The sequence below is a fragment of the Chiloscyllium plagiosum genome, unplaced genomic scaffold (genome assembly GCF_004010195.1).
Source record: "Chiloscyllium plagiosum isolate BGI_BamShark_2017 unplaced genomic scaffold, ASM401019v2 scaf_4265, whole genome shotgun sequence".
Lineage (NCBI taxonomy): Eukaryota > Metazoa > Chordata > Chondrichthyes > Orectolobiformes > Hemiscylliidae > Chiloscyllium > Chiloscyllium plagiosum.
Window position 1 is genome coordinate 1 of NW_025214221.1, and position 9,599 is coordinate 9,599.

General features: G+C 48.5%; 1 long non-coding RNA gene across 1 annotated transcript in view; it reads left to right on the forward strand.

Moving 5' to 3' along the window:
• The first annotated feature begins 9,177 nt into the window (after window positions 1-9,177).
• LOC122547838 overlaps window positions 9,178-9,599 on the forward strand; it is a 4,486-nt gene continuing 4,064 nt past the window's right edge. The window contains exon 1 of the long non-coding RNA XR_006311102.1: window positions 9,178-9,339. This is a non-coding gene — a long non-coding RNA (uncharacterized LOC122547838). The remainder of the gene's footprint in view (window positions 9,340-9,599) is intronic.

Here is a 9,599-nt window from a genome sequence, read left to right on the forward strand (position 1 = left end):
ATGAGGGAGCGCCGCACTGTCGGAGGGTCAGCGCTGAGGGAGCGCCCCACTGTCGGAGGGTCAGCGATGAGGGAGCGCCGCACTGTGGGAGGGTCAGCGCTGAGGGAGCGCCGCACTGTGGGAGGGTCAGCGATGAGGGAGCGCCGCACTGTGGGAGGGTCAGCGATGAGGGAGTGGTGGAGGGTCAGAACTGTAATTTTCAGATGGGACATTAAGCAAATCTGTCTGTCTGTCTGGGGGCCATAATCAGCCATGTGTCTAATGGATGGTGCAGTAAGATCGATGGTCCATGTCTGGTCATATGTTTTCCATTTCTATAAAAGATCTCACAGCCAATATTGAGTGGAAAACAGGAAAGTCCTCTCTTATATACAGGGCTAATATTATTCCTCACCCAAAATCCATTTAAAATATAACTCAGTTTATTTAAAATATTACCTGTGTGTATCACCTGATCTTCCGCTTTTGCAGTTGCCTCAGTGGCTCAGTGTTTAGCACTGCTGCCTCACAGCACCAGGTTCGATCCCAGCCTCGGGCGACTGTCTGTGTGGAGTTTGCACATCCTCCCCGTGTCTGCACTGTTTTCCTCCGGGTGCTCCAGTTTCCTCCCACAGTCCAAACCTGTGTAGGTTAGGGTGAATTGGCCGTGCTAAATTACCAATAGTGCCCAGGGATGTGTAGGTAAGGTGCATTCGTCAGGGGTAAATGTAGAGTATAGAGAAACCTCAATTATTCAGCATTCGATTGCCTGACTTTCGGATTATCCGGCAAGATCACGAGGTCCCACTGCTTGGCTAAACTGTGTTATCCGAACACTCGATTATCCGAACACTCGATTATCTGAACACTCGATTATCCGAACACTCGATTATCCGAACATAATACTCTCCACTCGTGCTGTTCAGATAATCAAGGTTCCTCTGTAATAGGAGAGGGGAAACGGGTGTGGGTGGGTTACTCTTCGGAGGGTTGGCGTGGACTTGTTGGGCCGAAGGGCCTGTTTCCGCACTGTAGGGAATCTCTGATTCCGAACCAACCTGCTCAGAGATGTCGTGATGCACCCCCAGAGCAAATGGGAACTGAACCCTGGCTCAGAGGCAGGAACGCTACCACTTTTGTACCATCTGCTCCATTAGAATCTAACCCTCTAGTTAAAACGACGAATGTTCACTTTGCCTTTCTGTAAACGAGACTGTTGCTATTTATTTATCAAATGTGTGCATTGACTCCTCAATCTCTTTGGACGTCCACTCTTTTGTTTTGCTATTTAAAGAAAATAACTCAGAGTTTTAGTCCAGAATGTCTAATCTTACGGTTAACTCAGACTCTACCTCCAAAAGCTTTGGCTCTCCATGTAAAAGCCCCATTTACAGCACTTAGCTCTACATTGTTAGCAGATTTAGCTATAGGGCTCTCTTCTTACTAACCTTAATAAGTGAATCATTGAGGTCCTATCATTAATATTTCTGGTTCGCTAACTGCTTCTTTCCAGTTTAAGAATATATCCATTAGCCCTAACTGGTTAGGCAGCAAAATACCATTCCCAACCAATAACTTGCTTCCAATTTTGTGAAGTCTCATTTTAGCTGGTGGTTGGCGTAATAGATTTGGCGTACATAAGGGTATTGTAGTGGGATGTAAGGTTTTGCAAGATCCAAAAGCCTTCAATGAGGCAGATCTGATTTAAATTGCTGGAAGAGCTCAGCAGGTCTGTGCAGAGAAATCGGTTAACATTTCCAGATCCGATGACCCTTCCTCAGAACGGAGGATGCCTTAAGTTGCCCGAGGTGTCGGGGGACAAGTACCGGAATCAGCTGTCAGTTTTGCAAGCATTGTAGTCACAATCTTTGCAAGCCTTTTGAATTTAGGAATTTCATAAATTTGGTATGTTCCTTGGAGACCAAAAGGGGAGCTGTGTTAAAGACTTGGAACCGATTGAGCAACTCGAGACTGGGCTCCATGAGGTGGTGTGGGCCGTCGACAGCAGCAGAACTGTCCTCCAGCACAATCTGTAACCACAGCATATCCCCCACTCAGCCCTTACCATTGAGCCAGGGTTCAATGGAGAGTGCCAACCTAGTGAAGCTACCAGACAGGACAAACAGCGTAAGCAGCAAGGGATAGACAGAGCTAAGCGATCCCACATCTAACGGTTCAGATCTAAGCCCTGTGGTCCTTCCACATCCAGTCGTGAATGGTGATGGACGATTCAACAACTCACTGGAGGAGGAGGAGCCTTAACCAATCTCCCCACCCTCACTAAAGGGAGGAGCCCAGCCCACCAGGGCAAAAGGTAAGGCTGAAGCTTTTGTGGAGACCTTCAGCCGGAAGTACTGATCCATCTCGGTCCCCAGCATCAGTCTCCAGCCAATTTGACTCACTCCACGTGATATCAAGACACTGGATACTGCAAAGGCTATGGGCCCTTACAACATTCCAGCGATAGTACTGAAGACTGGTTCTCCTGAACTTGCCGCTCCCCTAGCCAAGCTCTTCCAGTCCAGTTACAACGCTGACATCTGCCCGACAATGTGGAAAATTGCCCAGGTATGTCCCGTACATAAAAAGCAGGACAAATCCAACCCGGCCAATTACCGCCCCAGCAGTCTACACTCTATCGTCAGTAACGTGATGGAAGGGGTCATCAACTGTGCCATCAAGCAGCATTTACTCAGCAATTACCTGCTCAGTGACGCCCAGTTTGGGTTCCCCCCCAGGGCCACCCAGCTCCTGACCTCATTCCAGCCTTGGTTCAAACATGGACAAAAGAGCGGGGAGGGGAGGGGAGAGGGACAGCCCTTGACATCAAGGTGGCATTCGACTGAGTGTGGCATCAAGGAGCCCTGGCAAAACTGGAATCAATGGGTATCAGGGGGCAAAATCTCTGTTGTTTGGAGTTAAACCTGACATATAGGAAGATGGTGGTGGTTGTTGGAGGGTCAGTCATCTCAGCTTCAGGACATCTCTGCAGGAGTTCCTCAGGGTAGTGTCCTCAGCCCAACCATCTTCAGCTGCTTCATCAATGACCTTCCCTCCGCCATTAGGTCAGAAGTGGGTATCTTCACCAATGATTGCACAGTGTTCAGCCCCATTCGTGACTCCTCGGGTACTGAAGCAGTCCGTGTTCAAATGTAACAAGATCTGGGCAATACCCAGGCTTGGGCCAACAAGTGACAAGTAACACTCGCGCCACACAAATGCCAGGCACTGACCATCACCAATCAGAGACAATCCCTTGACAGTCAATGCTGTTACCATCACTGAATCCCCCACTATCAACATCCTGGGGGTTACCATTGACCAGAAACTCAACTGGACTCACCACAGCAGCTACAAGTGCAGGTCAGAGGCTGGGAACCCTGCCGTGAGTAACTCCCCTCCGGACTCCCCCAAAGCCTGCCCATCATAGACAAGGCACGAGTCAGGAGGGTGAGGGAACACTCCCCCCTTGCCCCTGGATGGGGGCAGCTCCAACAACACTCAAGAATCTCGATACCATCCAGGACAGAGCAGCCCCCGCTTGATTGGCACCATACCCACTCCCTCCCCCACCAACACTCATTAGCAGCAGTATGTACCATCTACAAGACGCACGGCAGAAACTCGCCAAAGATCCTCAGGCAGCACCTTCCAAACCCGTGACCACTTCCACCGAGAAGATCAAGGGGCAGCAGGTACATGGGGACACCACCCTCTGCAAGTTCCCCTCCGAGCCCCTCACCATCCCGACTTGGAAATACATCAGCCATTCCTTCACTGGAAATCCTGGAACTAACTCCCTCGATGTTGTTGTCCCTACAGCAGGAAGACGGTAGCTCTCCTTCTCAAGGGCGATAAATGTTGACCAACCACAAATGAATTTTTAAACGTTACCAAAAGTTGACCACATATATTACGCGCCTTAAAAAAAAACCAAACATTTTAAGACGACTGGAATTGGAAAGAATATTAAACTTCTGTTGGATCATGGTTAGACCCCATTTGAACCACTTTTGTAAATAGTTCTGGTGCCTATATAAAGGGAATAGAGGTATATCTGAGGAGCACGAGTTTTCTTTTCATGGAAATTGCAAATGTGCTCTTAGGTAATAGCGATCATAACACGATTGAATTTCACATTCAGTTTGAGGGAGGGAGGAGCAGATCTGAAGACTTTTATTTAAAAGAAAGGTAAATCAAGGGAATTATGGGAGCACTGAACTAGCCGAGGAGAGTTGTCAGGTTGGGTTAACACGCCAAGTCAATAGAGATGCAGCAGCAGATGACTTATGGGGATATTTCAGAGAGTATGGAATAGATACGCTTCAGAGTGTGACAAATTCAAAGGGACAGACCCATTGTTTGTGGTTAACTAGAAATGTTAAAGATAAAACTACACAAAATGGGGTGGCAGGTCAGAAGATTATAAAAAAAAAGTGTGACACAAAAGTTAATAAAGAGAGACAGCTGGCTAGAAATGTAAAACTAGTCGGTAAGAGTTTCTATGAATACTTAAAGATGCAAACGGTTGTGTTTGTTCTGTAGAAGGTGAGACTGGAGAATTAACAATGGAAAATCAGGGGATGAGAGATGAACGAACAGATATTTTGAACCAAGCGTCACTGCAGAGAATACAAGTAATTAGAAGCAGTGACAAATCAGGATTTGGGGGGTAAGAAGGAACTCAGGAAACTCACACTGCCCAGGAAATGAAAGTCCCCAGGGCCTGAGATGGACTTCATCCAGAGGGCATCAAAGTGGCTAGTTAATGTTTTCGTCTTAATTTTCCAAAGTGCACTCCCTTTGGTGACAGTCTCGAGAGATCAGAAAATGGTGAGCTTAACTCATTCCTTCACAAAGGGTGTTAGAAAGCAGAAACCGCCTTAACATCTGTCCAAGGGAAATGTTAGAATGAAAGAAATATTAGTTGGGCGCTTGAGTAAGTCCAAATAATCAAACAGAGCTAGAATCACAGAATCCCATTTGGCCCATCGAGTCCACACCAACTCCCAAAGCACCATCCCAGACCCATTTCCTACCTTATCCCGGCATTTCCCATCGCCAATCCCTGGGCAATTTAACACGGTCAATCCACCCTAACCCGCACACCTTCGGACTGTGGGAGGAAACCCACGCAGACCCGGGGAGAATGTGCAAACTCCACACAGACAGTCGCCCGAGGGTGGGATCGAACCTGGGTCCCTGGCGCTGGGAGGCAGCAGGGCTAACCACTGAGCCACCATATCACCCTCCTGGCTTTGCAAAGGGGAAATCGTGTTTTACCAATCGATTTGAGTTTTCTTTTTGAGTGGTAACATGCTGTAGATAAAGGGAGAATTGGGTGGATGTACTGTACCTAGATTTGCATTAGACATTTGACAGGGTGTCACATCACTGATTCATATAGAAAATGAAGTCTTGTGGTAACACATTGGCATGGTTAGAAGATTGGCAGACTAATGGTAAGCTAATGGTAAGCATAAATACATTTTTTTTTCCCTGGTGTGTCACAGGGATTTCAGATCTGCACAATTTATCTAAATAACATTGATGAAGGGAGTTATAGTTTAATTTAATTATTTATTCTCATGCATACCGACGTACGGTGAAAGATTTTGTGTTGCATGCAGTAAAGGTGGACCATCCCATACAAAGTGCATGAGGAGTGCAATCTTACGGCTGCAGAGGAGGTCCGCAAAGAGTGAGGTCATTTAAATTCAAAATTTGTGGGGTCTATTCAGAAGTTTGATAGCAGCGGGGAAGAAGCTGTTCTTGAATCTGTCGGTCTGTGTGTCTAAGTTTTTGTCCCTCCTGCCTGAGGGAAGAGGGTGGGAGGGATTATAACCAGGGTGGGAGGGGTCTCTGATGTCGGCTGCCTTCCCAAGGCAGTGGGGAGTGTAGATGGAGTCGGTGGATGGAAGGTTGGGTTTGTGTGAGGGATTGGGCTGTGTGCTCACAGCTCCCTGGAGTCTCTCCCGGTGCTGGGATGCACCCAGATTGGATGCTTTTTACGGTGCATCTGTAAACATTGGTGAGAGTCTTTGTGGACATGCTGAATTTCCTTAGCCTCCTGAGGAAGACATTGTTGTGCTTTCTTGAGCGTCGCATCGATGTGGGGGGACCGGGATAGATTGCGGGTGACCAGCACTCCCAGGAATGTGACGCTCTGTACCATCTCCACCTCAGCCCCACTGATACAGACAGGAGCGCTTCCTGAAGTCAGTGGCCAGCTCCTTCGTTTTGCTGACGCTGAGGGAGAGAGAGAGAGAGAGAGCCCCAAGCACTCTTTTCTCGTTGGTTGAGATCTGGCCCTCGACTGTGGGTGTGGTCAGGGAACCTGTAGACGGACTTGGGGCAGAATCTGGTCAGGGGTGTACAGGGAATACACCAAGCAGCTGAGTACACAGCCTTGTGGGGAACCTGTGTGGAGTTGGCTCATCAAAAGACGTTGCGACAAAGACACAAGGGGAGAGTAAAACAAACATGGGCTGGTGCATTGTGGGAAAGGCAAATCAGGGCAGCACTTATAACTTCATGGTCAGGTCCTGGGCAGTGTTGCTGAACAAAGAGAGTGCAGGTTCAGAGCTCCTTGAAAGTAGAGTTGCAGTATAATGCAGAAGGTATTTGATACCCTAGCCTTTATTGGTCAGTGCTTTGAGTGTAGGAGTTGGGGGGGGTCATGTTGTCACTGTAGAGGACATTGACAGTTTTGGAATACTGTGTTCAGTTCTGGTCTCCCTACTATAGGAAGGAAGTTGTGCAACTTAAAAGGGTTCAGAAAAGATTTACTAGGATGTCGGAGGGTTTGAGCTACAGGGAGAGGCTGAATAAGCTGGGGCTGTTTTCCCTGGAGCGTCAGAGGCCTTGCAGAAGTTTATAAAATCATGAGGGGGCATGGATAGGGTGAACAGCCCAAGATCTTTTTCCCAGGGTGGGAGGGTCCAAAACTAGAGGGCGTGGGTTTAAGGTGAGAGGAGGGAGATTTTAAAAAGACATGAGGGGCAAATGCTTTACACACTGTAGTTTGTGTGTGGAATGAACTTTCACAGGGTGCAGTGGATGTGGGTACAGTCACAACATTTAAAAGACATTTGGATAAGGACATGGATAGGAAAGGGTTTGGAGGGATATGGGTCAGGAGCAGGCAGGCGGGACTAGTTTAGTTTGGGATTATGGTCGGCATGGACTGGTTGGGCCGAAGGGTCTGTTTCCGTGCTGTAGGACTCTTATGAATCGGAAGGATTTGGAGAGATATGGGTCAAATGCTGGCAACTGGGAACCGGATTAGGTTAGGATAGCTGGTCGGCATGGATGGGTTGGATCGAAGGGTCTGTTTCTCTGCCATACATCTCTAGGACTCCCAAGTGAGTGGGCAAAGATGTGGCAAGTGAGATTTTAGCAGGAAAAATAGAGGAAAAGCAGGAGATAGGGTGGATTGGCCGTGCTAAATTGCCCCATAGTGCCCAGGGATGTGCAGGTTAGGGTGGATTGGCCGTGCTAAATTGCCCCATAGTGCCCAGGGATGTGCAGGTTAGGNNGTGTGCTTTTTGCCCGATAATTCCCAGGGAAGTGGGAGATAGGGTGGATTGGCCGTGCTAAATTGCCCCATAGTGCCCAGGGATGTGCAGGTTAGGGTGGATTGGCCATGCAGAGTTACAGGGATAGGGTAAGGATAGGTAAGATGCTCTTCTGAGGGGTGGTGTGGACTCGATGGGCCGAATGACCTGCTTCCACACTGTAGGCATTCATTAACTGCCCTCTAGGCTATTAGGGATGGGCAATAAACGTTGGCCTAGCCAGTGATCCTCTCGTCCTGTGAATGAATTAAATCATTTCAACCACTTTGATATTGAACGGTGGGCCAGCATCAATGGAGCGAATGGCTTGCAGCTCCTAATGTGAACTTTGATATGGGGTGATAGTGCATGTGTGTGTGTGTTGGAAAGGTTTCCACATTCATATTTACCCCTCTGATCTCCTGTATAAGCAGACCTCTGTTGAGGGTTCAAGTGTTGAGGTAGGACTGAACCCTAGACCCCCTAGCCCAGACGTGCGGGCACTACCCTCTGCCCTCCCCCGCAAGGTCAACTCCTCTGTAAGACAGTCATAAATAAATCCAGAAAGAGAGCTGCAAGGCTGAGGGGGCGTGTGTGTTTATCTGCTGTCAACATGATGTTTCTCTAATGCTGACACCTCAAACCCTTGCTGAGTCCCAGCCATTTTAATCTCCCGGTTAATTTCCCCTGGAACGCTTTCCTCATCCCGAGGCAGAGGCGACGGACAGAATCGGTTACTTCCCCGAGTTTACACTTTCCGAACTTTTATTTTCAGTATTGCCTGGACAGTGTCTGGTTATTTCTCGAGAGGCTACATGAGAGTTTCACTACCGACTCCACCTATGCAAACCTTTTGAGTCAATCTTGAAATCCCCTGCAGTCTCTCGCTGCTGAAATCTCTAGCTTTTAGTCATTTTGTTACATTTCTCCATCTCCGATCTGTGCGTAACCATGTTATGATCACTCTTCCTTAACCCTCGGCTGATAATCCGAGCGGTCAGGTCCCTTGTTCCTAGGCCTCCCCAGGCCAGACCCCCCCCTCCACTGAAAGGGCACCAGATGGAATTAACGTCCCATTCTTTTTCCCTCTCCACAGATATTGCTTGAGGCATTGAGTATTTCCAGCATTTCAGACACTTCCTTTGGAAGATCAGATTTCCAGCATCAGCAATCTTCTCTCTTCATATGGATTCTCCCATTGCTGTGTTCTCCCTGAACTGGGAGCTTTACTCTGTATCTAACCCCGAGCTGTCCCTGTCCTGGGGAGTGTTTGGTGGGGGACAATGTAGAGGGAGCTTTACCCTGTATCTGACCCCTTGCTGTCCCTATCCCTGGAGTGTTTGATGGGGGTACAGTGTAGAGGGAACTTTACTCTGTATCTAACCCTGTGCTGTCCCTGTCCTGGGGAGTGTTTGGTGGGGGACAATGTAGAGGGAGCTTTACTTTCAGTTTAAAAGAGGAGAGTGTGACAGGTTTAGACCGGTAGGGATATTGAACAGTCTGAGGAATGAGGGGGGGGGTAGGAGTTTGGACTGGCTGTTTATAATGGAGGGTACCACTCCCTGCCCAGGCTTATGGCTCTTTGGCAGGAAGACCAAAGGAGCTGAATATTATTGAAATGGAGGAATACTGCAGAAAGCCGCAGCTTGGAGAGATTGGGGGTGTTCCCATGCACAAGCTGGCATCAGTTAGGGAGAGCGCCCGATGGAAAATTGGTTCCTGTTTCAGAGGGAATGATGAGTTAAAAATAGGGAGGTCTAGCCAAAGCCATGCAAGGAGCCTGGCCCACCACAGTGGGGATACGGTGAGCAGAATTCAGTCCCTTTGCCGAGACTTGGGGGCTGTGAGGATGTGTGCATGAGGTACATCCTGGGTATGGAGGCCCTGTCTTACGGGGAGAGGCTGAGTAGGTTGGGCATGTACTCATCGGGGCTTCGAAGACTGAGAGGTTCAAGCAATCAGGATTCTTCGGGACTTGACAGGGTCAATACACAGAGATTCTGCCCTTCCAGAGTCTCAAGGGGGCAGGGATAGGGAGGGGGTGGAGGGGGTGGCAGAGATAGG